This window comes from Bubalus kerabau, chromosome 2 (assembly GCF_029407905.1).
Source record: "Bubalus kerabau isolate K-KA32 ecotype Philippines breed swamp buffalo chromosome 2, PCC_UOA_SB_1v2, whole genome shotgun sequence".
NCBI classification, from domain to species: domain Eukaryota; kingdom Metazoa; phylum Chordata; class Mammalia; order Artiodactyla; family Bovidae; genus Bubalus; species Bubalus kerabau.
Window position 1 is genome coordinate 28,593,691 of NC_073625.1, and position 16,837 is coordinate 28,610,527.

The 16,837-nt window shown below is 37.0% G+C and overlaps 2 long non-coding RNA genes across 3 annotated transcripts in view; one reads left to right on the plus strand and one right to left on the minus strand.

Annotated features, from left to right (window-relative positions):
* Positions 1 to 16,837, plus strand: part of LOC129643146 (uncharacterized) — a 560,931-nt gene that overhangs the window by 531,640 nt on the left and 12,454 nt on the right. Inside the window, exon 15 of the long non-coding RNA XR_008710107.1 lies at positions 1,838 to 1,966. This is a non-coding gene — a long non-coding RNA (uncharacterized LOC129643146). The remainder of the gene's footprint in view (positions 1 to 1,837; positions 1,967 to 16,837) is intronic.
* Positions 1 to 16,837, minus strand: part of LOC129643147 (uncharacterized) — a 42,308-nt gene that overhangs the window by 16,356 nt on the left and 9,115 nt on the right. Inside the window, exons 2-7 of one of the 2 annotated variants that reach the window (XR_008710109.1) lie at positions 12,927 to 13,056; positions 10,679 to 10,742; positions 9,943 to 10,025; positions 8,600 to 8,700; positions 3,192 to 3,304; positions 124 to 245 (exon numbers count right to left, since the gene is read on the minus strand). This is a non-coding gene — a long non-coding RNA (uncharacterized LOC129643147). The remainder of the gene's footprint in view (positions 1 to 123; positions 246 to 3,191; positions 3,305 to 8,599; positions 8,701 to 9,942; positions 10,026 to 10,678; positions 10,743 to 12,926; positions 13,057 to 16,837) is intronic. The other variant, XR_008710108.1, reaches the window with a different exon arrangement.

A 16,837-nucleotide genomic window follows, 5' to 3' on the forward strand; every position in this document is an offset into this window, starting at 1 on the left:
CCAATCAGGAAGCGACCACAGAAACTACACAGAAAACAGTATATGTGCTTCTATTCACAGATTGTATATTCAGTATAAATTAGGAATTAAGATACTCTGTTCTGATTCATCCACGCGTCTTACCTTTAGGCAAGAAAAAATACCCACGGGTTACAGGCTCTCCCCTGGCCTCCAAAACTCACTGTGAGATCTCCATTCTTGCTTCCAGTGATTCCTTCCTGTTTTTCACCTATCTTTAAATCCAACTTAAAAAAGGAAAATATAGTTATTAGTGTCATGATATTTTGAATCTAAATTATACCTTCAAAATGATTTTATCCATTCACTTTATAGATAAAGAACTGAACCTAATAGAATTATACTTCATTTTTAGTAGAAATCAAAACTTTTGATCCACAGCTCACTTATATTTTCATTATACCAAATTAGTTTTGAAAATTTATTGTCTGCTCTCTAAATCATTCTCTTTGGAGAGGAAAACACTTAGAATTTTTTAACAAAGCTCTAGAACATTGCTTTCCATTTTCATTTGATGATATGGGTGTCATTATGCACATTTCTGGGCTTCCCTGGTGGCTCAGATAGTAAAAAACCTGCCTGCAGTGCAGGAGATCAGGGTTATATCCCTGGGTCCGGAAGATCCCCTGGAGAAGGAAGTCTGAGAAGCAAGGATTCTAAGCATACCAAGAAGCCTACATGTTTAATATACAGTTGACCCTTGGACAACACAGGTTTGAACTGTGCAAGTTCACTTATATTACAGATTTTTTTCAAGAAGTATATTGGAAAAATTTTTGATTTGTGACAATTTGAAAAAACTCTCAGATGAGCCTTGTGGCTTAGAAATATCAAAAAATTTAAGAAAAAATTAAGTATGATATGAATGCATAAAATAAATGTAAATAGTAGGCTGTCCTTTCATAGATAGGTGAGTAATATTTAATATGAAATGATGAAATTACCAGACAAAAATTTTTAAACTATAATAAATATCTTTAAGAATTTAAAGGAAAAGGTGACCTAATAAGTAAATATATGAGGAGTCTCAGCATAGCAATTAAATCTATTATAAAGAATCAAATGGGAAAGTCTGGAATTGAAAAGTATGCAATCTGAAATAAAAATTCATCAGATGAACTTCACAGCAGATTGGCAACCACAGAAAAAAGGACAATGAAATTAAAGATAAAAAATTAGAAATTATCCAACCTGAAGAACAGAGAATAGAATATTTTTTTTTAAATGCAGTTACTTGTGGAATGACATTAAGCAGTATAACATTTCATGTATGTTTTTTTGCCAGAAAGAGCATTTCTTCATATTTGTTAAAAACCATCAACCCAAGATCCAAGAATTTCAGCAAACCCAGAACAAGATTAATGCAAAGACAACCACAACTAGGCACATCTAATCAAGCTGCTGCATATCAAAAATAAACACAGTATCTTAAAAGTAGTCAGAAGAAAAGACAAGTTTTATACAGAGAAAAAACGATTTAATTGAGAGCTTCTCATCGAAAACAATAAAGTCCGGAAGACAATGAAATGGCGTTTTTAAAGGGTTTTAAGAAGAAGAAGAAAAAAAACTACCAGCCAGAATTATAATACTCTTTTTTCTAGCAGAAGTATCCTTCAAAATGAGTTAAATCGATTCAGATAAAAACCAGAGAGAACTTAGAGCTAGTGACTCGTCACTATAAGAAGTAGTGAAGGGATTTTTCAGAATAAAGAGAAATAACACCCAAGGAAAACTAGGAAGGAAACAATAGCAAATACATGAAATGATAAATATATGGGTAAATATAAAAGATTTAAGATAAATTTGTGTTCTAATTCAGGGACTCCTGTCATGGCGTTCTGTCTCTGCCCCTCAAATTTTGATAATTCTGGTTACCTACCCTCGTCTTCAGAGTACCGTGAAGTTCTCACTGTCTGCTTCGGCTGTTTTCCTGAGGGAATAAACCAAGGTAATGCCCGATTTCTTTTTCTCAAGTACTTTCTGTGTCCTTGTTCTCTGATATATTCAAAGAGTTGTTTTTTATATTTTCTCAAGGTTTCATATAGTTATCAGCAGGAGGGTCAACCTTATAAGCTACTCAGTCATGGCTGAAACAATGTCAGCCAAGCAATCTTTAAGGAGAAAACCAAAGCTAACAACCTTAACTCTGTATTTCAAGACATGAAGTTATAGCAATTCATACAATGTGACTTAATGCAAGGAGAAAAAATACACAAGTGGAACATAAGAGTCCAGAATAGACACACGTAGATGGAATTAAATTTACGACAAAGATGGCACTATCTCAGAGGAAATGTACAGACCTTTCGAAAACTGATACAGGGGAAATTGGAAATATATATATATATATATATATATATATATAGTATGTATAAAATCTCTCTACCTAATTCACATTATATGCAAGAAGCAGCTTAGGTAAATTGTAGATCTAAATGTTAACTGTAAAATAATAAGGTTTCTTGAAGTAAACATGGGAGCATATTTGAATTATCTTGGTTTAGGCAAAGACCACTTAAACTAAACATGAAATGCATTAAACAGACAGGAAGATATTTTAGAATTACACTATTCTGTTCAACGCCAATAAAAGTGAAGCCACAGAGTAAAAACTGTCTTTGGTTTTTGTTTTGTTTTTGCCACAGTTAAGGATAGAGATAGGACTTAACACTTACCAGAATAAATATAATGTATTGAAATTTAATATAAGAAACTGCAGTAGTAAGTGTTGTCAAGGTTATGTAGCAACAATATCTCCCGTATTTTTGATAAGGAGAGTAAATTAGTGTTGTGGAAACCATCCACAACGCTAATCACAACCCACAGTGCTCCAGAGTCTTAAAAAAACGAAAGCAGCAAACAACCTCCTCCATACAAAATAAACAGAAGTAATAAGAGAGGCTGAGGGGCTGCTTGCAAGAGTGAGCTGGCTGGCTCCGCTTCACTTCTAACCAGAATGATCCAGAGTTAAATGGCAGGGAAGGGCCTGAGAGCCAAGAACCAACGCTGCTTTCAGAGAGAGGATGGCAGTTGGGTGGGAGAACTCAGAGGGATAAGATACAAAGGAACAAATAAATAGAAAGCAAATATTAGTGAAAGCCATAAAACTCAGAGATTCTATTTCTAATATATGCCTTAAAAAAGTATACTTATGTTTATTAGAAGGTATGTACAGGAATATATCTAGTTGGACTTGTCTGGCGGTCCAGCGGTGACAACTTCATCTTCCAACGCTGGGGGTGCAGGTTCAGTCCCTGGTAGGGGTGCTTGCCTCAAAGCCGAAAAACTAAAACATAAAACGGAAGCAATATTGTAACAAGACTTTAAAAATGGTCCACATCAACAATCTTCAAAAAGAGTATTTATATTATTTGTAATAGCCAAAAGTATGTAGTATAATCAACTAGATGCACATCAATCATCTAACAGATAATTAGATTTTCAGAGAGTTATACAAAAGAATACCATCCAACAAAGAAAATGAGCAAAATCATGCCATTCACTATAACATGGATGGATCTCACAAACATAATATTGAGCAAAAGATGACAGAGAAAATCGAGAATAAAGAGCATTTATTTATATTAATTTATATGCAGATCAAAACAGAAAAAAGTAATGATGTTAGAGGTCAGGAGAGTGGTTATTTGGGAAGAGAATCAGAGACTGGGGAAAAGCATAAAGGAAACATGTAAAGTTCTGACATTTTTTACCTGAATAAAGGGTACAGAAGTGTTTCACACGAACAGTCTTTGAGCCCTACTTTGTGGTTTGTATGTTTGTATTTAAGCATACTGCGCTTTGATACAAGCAGCAGCATATTAAACCTGCAGTTTGGTAGAACAGAAGGTGTAGGTACAATGATGAATTGGCAAGAAAGAGCAACAACAGCAAGGTTATAAAGAGAATTGTTTTGAATTGGGTTTTTCTAGGGCAACAGCTTTCAAACAGTTTTAAAGCCCCAAACTCACATTGTGTATGTGTGTATTTATACTTATTTAGGTATATATAAAAAGTGAAAGAGAACTTTTACAAAACAGTACCATACCAATAGCAATATACTCTGGTGCCTTCTATTCTAGTTACTTTTTTAGTTATCTTCCTCAGTCTGAAAAAGGACATCTACAAAAAACTATGGTTAACATCATATTTATTGGAGAAAGCTTAAATGCGTTCTCCATGAATTTGGGAGTAAGACTAAGATGCTCACTGACACCACTACCAGTTAGCATAGTACCAGAGGCATTACCCAGTTCACTTAAGCAAGAAAAATAAAATTAAAAGACTGGAAAGAAAGTAAACTTAAATCATGGCAGGATTATAGAAAATCCAATGCTTGGTGGAGATCATCTTCAAAGCCAAGATTGTCCAATTTTCTAGTTTATCATTTTAATTAATAATTGATAATATATTTTCAATTAATGAGAAAACAGCATGTGTTTAATACATACACATTTATGGAGATAGGTACAGATATTGCATGAGAGTGAGATTCAAAATTCTAAGCGCAGGTAAGCTTTGAACCAAAATTGTAAATTATTATAACATGCTTTTCACATCTGAAATCATTACAGTTTAAAATCTCTTTATCAAATTTTCATACAAACTACTTCTTTGAATAAGTTTCTTATTATGCAGACTTAGTATACTGTTACAGAACTATTAAATATAATAATTTAAATGCCCAATGAATGCTGAACAAAGTTAGCTTAACTATGCTAGGAATAAATATGTAAGTTATCAAAGGCCAGGTACAGACTTAAGTACTATGAAGAAGGCAAATACTTTCTAAAGCTTGTCTTTCCATCTTCAGCTCTATTCTGCTTTTTATTGTCATGTTATCAAGAAATTAGGTGTGTATGGGTTTGTGTGAGTGTGTGTGTGTGTGTGTTCTGTAATGCTGGACAACACAACAAGTGCTCTGTAGTAGCCAATACATTTCTAGGGCAAAGGAGCTGGAACTTTAGTACCTGGTAGCCTCTGGGAAAACTACCTTGGTTAACAGGAATCGATCCAACAGTCTTTTTGGCTAGCATCCAACTCAATAGGAGGTCACATTTTTCAAAATTGAGTTTTTAGTTTTGTATGTGTGTTTATTTTGGAACTCCATTGGGATTTTCAGGATGTAAGCTTGTATTACGTTTTAAATATATTTTCATAAAGATATTTAGATGTTCTCTTTCATGTATAGTTTGAAATTAAGTTCAGAAACTCAAGACACAGATATTCAGTGTGTCTTAACCCTTAAAGTTAATGACTTCTAATTAACCCAGCAAGAAGCTAATGACTTGTAATCACTTGCCAATTGATTCTGAGATTTGGTTTTGTTTTTGTAAAATTAGTCGAGATGAAACAGAGAGCTATAGCTGGTGGGGGAAAGGCAGAGGAAGATCCAGGTTCAATAAGTCACTCACAAGGTGAGTTCTAGAAGATACTCAGGGTGATGGAAAGCATACTTCTGGTCTTTTGCCAATTATTATGAGACCCATGAATGTTGTTGTAAATAAAGGTGCATGTATTGGAGACTAGATAACTTAAACATTGAGAAAATCATTATCTGCTGCTGCTACTGCTGCTAAGTCACTTAAGTCGTATCCGACTCTGTGCGACCCCACAGATGGCAGCCCACCAGGCTCCCCCGTCCCTGGGATTCTCCAGGCAAGAACACTGGAGTGGGTTCCCATTGCCTTCTCCAATGCGCGAAAGTGAAGTCGCTCAGTCGTGTCCGACTCTAGCGACCCCATGGACTGCAGCCTACCAGGCTCCTCCATCCATGGGATTTTCCAGGCAAGAGTACTGGAGTGGGGTGCCATTGCCTTCTCCGAAATCATTATCTAGTATCACTTAAATGATCTCGGAGAAGGCAATGGCACCCCACTCCAGTACTCTTGCCTGGAAAATCCCATGGACGGAGGAGCCTGGTGGGCTGCAGTCCATGGGGTTGCTAAGAGTCGGACACGACTTAAGCGACTTAGCAGCAGCAGTGCTTAGCACTTGGAACAATTCAGCTAAAAAAGAGGAATATACATGTAAAATTGTGCATCAGATAACTGATTTTATATTTCACTTACAAAGATATATATACTTTGGTTGATGAAACTTGTTCCATAAGATGATAAAACATGAATGATTCTGAATCACATAAACATTTATTAAAATCTGTCCTTAGGCCAGGATCTGGGTGATCCATTGGGCATTGAAAGATGAATAACCCACAGCCCCTTTCTCCAGGAGTTTATACTGATTAATAAATAATCACCTAGGGTACAGAACTCTATAACAAAGAAATACTTTAGAGGATATGAGATTTGAAAATGCATGTGTAATCCTCTCAGGTCCTTCATACACAGCACATATATATTTTTATACCTCTTAAAATTTGCCAGTTACTGCCCCCTGGAGGAGGGCTTCCCTGGTGGCTCAGACAGTAAAGAATCCGCCTGCAATGTGAGAGACCTGGGTATGATCCCTGGGTTGGGACGATCCCCTGGAGGAGGACATGGCTACCCACTCCAATATTCTTGCCTGGAGAATCCTCATGGACGGAGGAGCCAGGCGGGCTACAGTCCATGGGGTCGCAAAGAGGCGGACGTGACTGAGCACGCGCATGCACACGCGCACATACACAGAGATAATGAAATTCAGGAGGCTGACAAAGGAATTTTGTCAGGAATAAGGAAGATTTGGTATAACAATGATGTTGGCTAATCTTATTTGACTTGTAAAAAATGTTTCAGAGAATATTCAAAAACAGTCCCTACAGCTGTAGCTATAGAACAAATATCTAGCTTAAGACGAACACTATTCAAAAATACTATGTATTAAAAACAGTGGTTTGTGATTAGGTATAATTGGTTGTACTAGAGTGATAAGAAACTGGAAAAAAACAGTCATTATTCGTTACTATTTTTCAAGATAAGAAAACATACAGAGTAGCCTGACATTATGGAACAATTTTCACAACCATGATGTTAAAAAAAAAAAGCTGTACTGATAAGGAAGATTTTTAAAATAAAGCAAAAAAAAAAAAAAAAAAAGTGCAGTGCTTCAAACACAATCTTTTTTTCCCCTTTGATCATGGTTAAGGGCAATTCAGCCCTGTAATTATTTTCCAACAGAGAAACAAGAAAGTTGGAGTTATCAGCAAATCAGCAACACTGGACACTCCTGAAGCCTTGGCCCTTTCTGCCTCTATAAACATGATCAGTACTTCTTCCTCAGTCCTGCAGCAGAATCACCCACTGACTCCCGCATTTTTAGCTGACACCCCTCTTTTTAAGTGCCTGCCAAAGTATCCTACTTAACTATTATGGCAAGAAAAAAATATCAAATTAGGAAAGTAAAGAAAGAATAAGGCCATTGTCTGTGCAGTTGCCTTCCAGGCTGGCCTGTCATTTTCTCTGGGAGGGAGCTCTGAACTGAATTGACTGCCCGAAGTCTTAGGTTCTGTTCTCACACCAACCACTATGATTCCATGTGAGCTCAGCCAAGCTCTTTGATGTCACCAGCCTTTCCTTTTTCAGAGAGGAGACTGGTTGTGTGTGATTGCTTGTTTTGAGTGCAAGCGTCTGGGTACAGCTAATCAGACACCTGATGGGTTTGACTTCTTTGGGGTGTATCATTTTAATTTTGTTTTTCTGTTTTAATCAATGGTGTCAGATGATTTCAGTAATGCTGATATACATATATCTATGCCTATGTATTATGTGTGTATATATTACACATAATGTGTGTGAAACTTTATAAAAGGTAGCTTTATAATAAGCACATTGTTTATTGTACTCTGACCAAGTGCAAAGGCTAATTTGAAAATCCTTGGAACAATAGTCAGAAATTCCTATTTTTAAAGAATTCATTCACGCATCTGCATGCCTCTAAGGACAGAAATGAACATGACAGTTCAGCATGATAACGATGACAGTTTGGAAAATAAACTCCTTGCTTTTCCTTACAAAACAAAACTGAAATTGACAGAGCTTTGTTGTTGTTTTAGATCAGAAGCTAACATGTCTTCTGCTTTCTTCTCTCATCTCCCAAAGCCATTTTCCCCTACGACTATCTCAAGGGAGGATCTAGTCTGAAAACTCAGGCAAGTTCTACCCTAACTGCTACTTGCCCCAGTAAAACACAGTATGCTATCCTTGCAAGTAAAGGTAAAGATCATCAGTCAATCTTTCCTCCAAATTACACAATCCTCTGAGTAAAATTAATAATTACAGACGCAATTATGCTCTATTAGCATGAGTAAAATGTTTATGCAAAGAACCTTAGCTAAGTGAATGCAAATGATGGTAGATCACAGGCACAGACACTTTACTCTGCTGTTTCCTCTGCCAGGAAGGAAACATTCTAAGATCTTTGCCTGCTTTCTTGCTTCTCATTATGGAGGGTTCGGCTCTGATGCCATCTACTGAGAATGGTTATTCTTAACTATCCCATTTCATGAAGTACCCCAAACTCCCTGTTCCATATTACCTTGTTTGATTTTTATAGCACTTTGATCTTTAGTTACTGTTCTTTTGTTAACTGGCTGGCTGTCTCTCCCATTAGCCTGTAAGCACCATGAGAGTTGGGGACTTACCTCTCTGATTCACCACGCCATTTCCAATGCCCAGAATCATGCTCGGTGTACAGTAGGAATGCATGAATATCCAATTGGTGAACAGATGAGCAAATGAAATGCTCATATTTTTGTTGTAAAGGAAAAGATTACATAGGAAAGGATGAACAATTGCAAACCAAGCTCAAGACTGATTTTACTTAGAAGTACTTGTAGTTTACCAGACAGTATTTATTATACACTTGAATTTTTAGACCTTTATTAATCTACCTGAAATTTTACATAAAATAGCCATCTTATGTAAGTGTAGAGAATATGCCCCCCCCCAAAAAAACCCCACAATAATGGCAAATGCACAGTGTTACAGTGAAGTAAAATGGCTTCTCCATGTGACAACTGACTCAGAGTTAAATTTCTAAGTAATTAGAATCATTATCTGTTTCTCTTTAATCAATTTCTAGATTGAGACACACTAACTCTATCCACACTGTAAACTCATGAAACATAGCAGTTATTAATTAAAGTAGCAATAAAAGTTCATAACCTAGCTCCCTCATAGGTAGGTCCCCTATCAAACAATGTAATACAAAACAACAGGAATTATTCTTTTTAATCTATGTTCTTATTGTGTTAAATGCTGTTGTACAATTTGATTTTTGAGTTTTCATTGAAAAGACCTTAAAAACATGGACAGTATTTTCTTGCCATGAAAATAAAAATCTGAGTTATATGAGTCTTAAAGTACTTTTCCTGGCTAATCTTCTTTTTGCTGTTAAAAAAATGTGATAAATTATTATATGATTCAAAACCATAATATAACTGAAGGAAATGATCATTTGAAAGGATTTTAATTAAATTATGTTTCAAGAGTACTTTCCTATGACAGTTTATTTTTCTTCGTATTTTTAAGTGTCAGATCTGCTATAAGCCAGAACTTTGGGGTAGCAAACTAGAAAAATTAAGTTATAGTTCACAGTAGGCATTTTCTTACACTTTGAATAGAACAGACCCCTCTGAATTCATTCCATATTGTATTAAGAGAAAAACTGTAAACATTGTGTTTTGTAAACTATATACCTTTCCTTGGTCTTGCCACTAGAAAGATTTTTGTTTTTCATTAATAGAACCCAGTGATAAAGAGTTATATGATCCATTTCAATATCTGTATTCATAGAAAAGTTACATAAAAATATAAGGAAATTTCAGAATTAGGGTTTATTTTACTGTTAATATATGTGGGGAAATGTGGATTTGCTAACCTAGAATCTTTTTTTTTCTTTGTAAGGATAATTGATTCTCTTTCTACATGTAATATCTTTCAAATCAGACCACCAAGAAAAATTGATTCTAAAAATCTAACATACCTGTGCTGGAATCCATATGATTACATTGATTTACTATCAAGAGCATGCTCTTATATAGCTGATGGTCTTGGAAAATATTAAACCTGTAAGAGTTAAAAGTCAAAAAAATCAAATTAGAAGAATTTATTGTGAAACAATATGGAGACTCATAGATATACATCTAGTACAGCCAAATATCCTGTCATTATAATGTTAAAGCATTTTGAAATATTTTTAAAATCCAAATTTGTAGCCAGAACAATTTCTGAGCCTCTTTTTTCGCTGCACTAATATTTTATTTTAGTCATTAATCCAAAGATGCCTATAAAAGAACACTGATGCTATGGGATGTGATCAATAAATGCTGATGGTTCATTGATTGATGTCTTGGTCCTAGACAGAAGAGTTTCTGAGTCACCCCTGCCTTCTTGTGAGAGGAAGGTTGCAGTATGAAATTGTACGTATTATAAAGTCACCCCTCTGAACTTCTGTGTAATTCATATCATCTATGCAAATTTTGAAATTGTTCTGTAAAATAGGCAAGGCCATGGGTAAGTTCAATGTACATTGTGCAAAAGTTTATTGTTTAATAGCTTTTATTTGAGAAAAAATCATTTTTTAGTTTAAATGATTTTGAGTTTAGACTGTATTTTCTAAATTCTCCTTTGTTTCTTGCTCACAACCATTGCTGAACATAAATTTGCCTTTCCCTTCATGAAATCACTGCTAAGGACATAATCATTTGAATATGACTTACTTTTTAATAAAAGTCCAGAAATTATATTGCTACTTCACATTCTTATGGCACTTTAGTCATAATCCTGAGAAAATATTGACAAAGTTATTATTTTAAGATGTTAAGTACCAGTAGTAATAAATGTGGCAATCTGGCTAAAAAGCACATTAAAACCTACCTGTTAAGAATGTCAGAAAAAATTGGTTTATGGAAAACAAAAAAATCTTAATTTTTAATTATAAATTTATATACGAACTCAAATCTTTCTTCTCTTCTCAAATTTTTACATAATTTTAGAGAATGCTGATTATATAAAGACGAATGAAAACCAACTCATAATAGAGCCCATTCTTCAGTCTATTGGAAGAGATATATATGTGAATAATAATTAAGATACAAGTCATGATGTATAGAAATTATAGCCCTTATACATTGCTGGTGGAAATATAAGATGGTAGAGCTACAGTGGAAAAGATTTTGGCAGTTGCTCAAAATATGAAACATAGAATTACCACACCAGGGACTTGTCTGGTCCAGTGGTTAAGATTCCACATTTCCAATGCACGGGGCAGTAGTCCGATCCCTGATCTGAGAACTAAGATCTCACATGCTGCACAGTGAGGCCAAAAAAAAAAAGGCAGAACTTCCACACTATCCAGCAATTCCACTCCTGGGTACCACGCAAGAGAAATAAAAACTTCTGTCTACACAAAAACATGTACACAAATATTCATAGCAGCTTTATTCATAATAGCTGAAAATGTAAACAATCCATATGTCCATCTATTAGGAAATGAATAAGTTACATGTATTATATTCATACAAGGGAATATTACATCAGTTCCCTCTGAACCACAAAATTAAAAGAAAATCTTTCCCAGAAAGTGGGAGAGTTCTGCTCCTCCTACTGAATCAGGAAAAAATGAATCACTGATAACATGCTACAACACAGATAAACCTCAAAAATATTCTAACTGAAAAAAGCCAGTGAGCAACAGGAGATCACATATCTGTTTACATGAAATGCCCAGAATAGACAAATCTGTAGAGAAAGTAGACGAGTGGTTGTCTAGAGGGAGGAAGAGGTATGTGGAGCTAGACAGGAGGACGCAGAGTAACTGATAATGAGCACTAGGGTTTCAGGGTAATAATAAGGTTCTCAAACTAGATGATGCAGTTGTAAAAGTCTGTGAATATACTAAAATGATGTTACAACATATAGAGCATATATCAGTAAAGCTATTAAGATACAAGGCAGTACACAAAAAAAGTATTCCTGAAGGTTGGAAAAGAAAATAAGTAATTCTTTGTGTGGTAGGGCAAGTGAGAAAATGGAATGTTAGCAGTTTCCTAGAAGAGGAAACTTTTAAGCTAGATCTTGAAAAATAAGTAGAAATTTCTCTAAGTTGAGAAACTTCATCATGTTTGACAGAGAGGCTAAAGCACAGATCTACGGAAAGTCACAGTTAATTTGATAAACGATTCAGCAGTGGGAGGATGGATAGACTTAGGAAAGGTGCTTGGAAATGACAGAGAATGGTAGAAAACAAGACTAAGAAGACAGGTAGAAAACAAGAGTGGTTAAAAACCCTTTAGGCTTTGCTGAAAAACAATGATACACTCCTCTGAATTTGACAGAAACTATTTAAGTTTTTCTTAAGAAAATTAGCATGCTGCTTTTTGTTTTATAGAAATGAGACACACCTCTTTCAGATAAGATTTACATCTCTGATCAAAATTGTCCAGGGAATCCAGGAATCAGTAAGATACTTAGCTGGTTCTGACTGGTCAGGAGTTGAATCAGTAGGAGGAGCAGAACTCTCCCACTTTCTGGGAAAGATTTTCTTTTAATTTTGTGGTTCAGAGGGAACTGATGTAACCTTGAAGACACACCTTCCTGGCCTCACCGTTTCTTTTTCTCTAGTTGGGACTAAGAAACGAGATCCCCTTTCTGTTTGATGGTAAAACCAAAGTCACTGATTTTGTTGGTGCCAGTGTCATGGAAGATGTCTGTTTATGAAAAGTGGCAGCAGTGGTAAACTGAGGGCATCCTGATGGCATTCAAAACCTCTGTTCTAGCACTCTCCCAGGCCACAACCCAGCCCTTGGTAATGGGAGCCATTGATTTCCTCTTTGGGGTTAAGCTGGTTAAAGTTGAATTTCTGTCACTTGTGGCAAAATCTTTCTAACAGCATTAGAGCTAGGAAGTTTAACCAGTCACCAATAGATTCTTGCTGGCCTATTGGATGCACCATGATGTATCCATTACCTGATATCTGCCTGCAGTGCAGAAGATCCTGGTTCAATTCCTGGGTTGGGAAAATCCACTGGAGCAGGGATAGGCTACCCACTCTAGTATTCTTGGGCTTCCCTTGTGGCTCAGCTAGTAAAGAATCCACCTGCAATGCAAGAGACCTAGATTCAATCCCTGGGTTGGGAAGATCCCCTGGAGAAGGGAAAGGCTACCCACTCGAGTATTCTGGCCTGGAGAATTCCATGGACTGTATAGTCTGTGGGGTCACAAAGAGTCGGACACAACTGGGCAAGTTTCATTTCACCTGTTATCTATGACCTTCTGGTTTAGCTAGAACCTGGGTATTAAACTCGAAAGTAAGAGCAATGTGTGTGCTGTGGTAGGAGAACTTAAAAATGAAGACTTTTCATCAATTTTTAACATCAGTTCCTGACTGATGTTATTATATCCTAAATGGACACATTTTCTCTTGGAAAGCCATTTGCAGCTAAAAATGTAGGTCAGAGATACCAAAAATCCAGCAGGTGTGCCAGGTCTCCCGCCATACTTTTGGTCACCATGACTAGCTGACAACAGAATTTTACTAAACCTGGCTGTGCCCTCGAGTTCCTCATAAGCAGCCCACCAGGAAGCCACTGACAGTTAAGTAGAGTTTGCATGCAAGATCAAATCTACTTGCCAGCCTGGATAAGGTTACTGATAATTATCTTAATAAAATCATTATGACCTCTTTTCTCTCTTCTCTATAAAGTTAAGCCCTTCTACCAGTTTAAGACGGAAAGCCTGCTTTAAGGAAATCTATTATTCATGTATGCCACAGTGGACTCACCTTTCCCCATATGGGTGCATTTTAATCCTTTACTACAAACATTGGATGAAAGGATTTCCTTTCGGTGATAAAGAATTTCAGGCATCTGAGAGCAAATGGAAGAGTTATTTCAGGAGCACTTTTTCACAGAGCTTCTGGGAGCCCAGCGTGTGTTTGGGGCTAATCCCCCCTTTTTGGAAGTCATACTGCCTATATTGCATCCACCAGGCTCACTCTAGACAAAGATAATTTGAGAGAGTCTGACCTCGTTCATGAAATAAACTGCCTTCAATTCATTTTATAGATTAGTTCAGAGATCTGTCAAATTTTATTTCAAAACCCTCAATATTCTATAGACCTTAAGTTAAAAATGATATATATTCTTTCCACCTGGAAGATTCTCTGCGTTTTCTTAGCCAAGGTAGTGGAGGGGAATATCGACCAGATGTCTTTAAAAGCTAAGCTCCTGAATCCTTACAACAACTGTCAGGAGCCTGTTTTCTTATAAACACACACACACACACACACACACACACACACACACTAAGGAAACTATGACCAACTAAGGAGGTCATATTAATTTAATGCATGTACCCACATTTATGGGCTTCCCTGGTGGCTCAGCTGGTAAAGAATCCACCTGCAATGCAGGAGACCTGAGTTCGATCCCTGGGTTGGGAAGAGCCCCTGGAGAGGGGAACGGCGACACACTCCAATATTCTGGCCTGGAGAATCCCATGGACTGTATAGTCCATGGGGTCACAAAGAGTCAGACATGACTGAGCAATTTCCACTTTCCCTTTCACCCACATTTATATCCCTGGTGGCTCAGATGGTAAAGAATCTGTCTGCAATGTAGGAGACCCAGGTTGGATCCCTGGGTAGGGAAGATCCCCTGGAGAAGGTAATGGCAACCTACTCCTGTATTCTTGCTTGGAGAATTCCATGAACAGAGAAGCCTGGTGAGCTATAGTCCATGGGGTTGCAAAAAGTCAGACATGACTGAGTAACTAACACACATATTTATATCACAGGTGGAAATCCACAAAGCGTGCATAGAGTGAAAGTGTCCTAAAGAAGTCCCATTCTTCTTTGTCTTTTTCATGATGTTGTCAAGAACAGTGAAGGGTCTGAGATTTTATCCTGACTAGAAGCAAATTAAGTAGCTCATCGAAGTTTCATGGATTCTGTCAAAAGTCAGTGACAAACAGCATTGTTATTCAAGAAATAGCAGTGGCCGGAATATCAGCATTTTCTTGCTCCACAAGCCTAATTCCCCAAAGGGCGATTCAAACAGGTCAGGTGACCCTTGTACCTGTATTAAAGGGTTGCAGTAAAGGAGAGGAACTCTGGGCTTAGGAATTCAAGTCTTTTATAACGGGCAGTAAATACGCCTGACCGTTTGTTCTAGAGGAACATAATATAGTATAGTATGGTATGCTGCTGCTGCTAAGTCGCTGCAGTCGTGTCCGACTCTGTGCGACCCCGTAGACGGCAGCCCACCAGGCTCCCCTGTCCCCAGGATTCTCCAGGCAAGAACACTGGAGTGGGTTGCCATTTCCTTCTCCAATGCATGAAAGTGAAAAGTGAAAGTGAAGTCGCTCAGTCATGTCCGACTCTTCACGACCCCATGGACTGCAGCCTACCAGGCTCCTCCGCCCATGGGATTTTCCAGGCAAGAGTACTGGAGTGGGGTGCCATTTCCTTCTCCAGTGCATGAAAGTGAAAAGTGAAAGTGAAGTCACTCAGTTGTGTCCAACTCTTAGTGACCTCATGGTCTGCAGCCTACCAGGCTCCTCCGTCCATGGCATTTTCCAGGCAAGAGTACTGGAGTGGGGTGCCGTTGCCTTCTCCATATGGTACAGTATAATGTAATATAATATAGTATAATATTAGTATGGTGTAGTATAATAAATTTGGTAGAATTATTATTATAAGCACATCTGCCTTTTGTTTTAGTGACACTATTTCTATCTTCTAAGGCTGTTTGCTATTAAAAAAAATCCTTGAAAACATAGTACAAGAACCACAAAAGACAGTGCCTCTGCTCATAAGACATGTAAAAATGAAAGGCACACAGAAAATTATCTTTCAACAGATATGTACAACAGATTCTTTTTTGTTAGTCAATATGGGTTGGTTATATTGAAAGTCATAGAATTCCAATGAATAATGATCAATAGATTTCATGATAAATGTTCTCATTGAGAATTTTTGAATGTAATATTAACTGATTACTGTCATGTGATGCTTGGAGAAGGAAATGGCAGCCCAATCCAGTACTCTTGCCTAGAAAATTCCATGGATGGAGGAGCCTGGTGGGCTACAGTCCATGGGGTCACAAAGAGTCAGACACGACTGAGCGACTAGGAGATGCTAGGAGAAATAATGGCAATGTACAAATTCAAAAAATACCAAATTTCAAAAGGAAATAATGGCCATTTTATCCCTACCTTAATCCAAGAGTGAAAACACATTGAAAACAGTTGTGGGAGAATTTTATAATTAGAGAAACAGCTTCATCAATCTAAAATCAACCATTTAAAGATGATACAGTACATATTGGGGCATCCCTGGTGGCTCAGAGAGTAAAGAATCTGCCTGCAAGGTGGGAGACCTGGGTTCAATCCCTGGGTTGGGAAGATCCCCTGGAGAAGGGAATGACAACCCGCTCCAGCATTCTTGCCTGGAGAATCCCATAGACAGAAGAGCTTGGCGGGCTACAGTCCATGGGGTCACAGAGTCGGACACGACTGAGCGCCTCTCACCTGCATGCTGCACTTTGACGCATAGTACATATTGGGTACTGGTTTCCTTTTATGACCTGTGTAAGGAGTAATGGAAGTTAATTGTGTTTGATCCAGAAAGCCAGCTTTATTTTAGATAAAATATATAACTGAGTAAAATAACATATATGCCCTCAAATGATGGTCCACTTCAGATTTTATCAACTAAATCTATATTAAATAGTAGTTTAAAAGTATGGTATTGCTAACTAGAAATAAAATTTGATACATACTCCCCTATAATACTTAATCAAATGATTGAAATAATCCTAGTATTTTTCCTGTAAACTTGTCAGGTTTGTAAAATGCCGTGACCATGCACATAACTCACA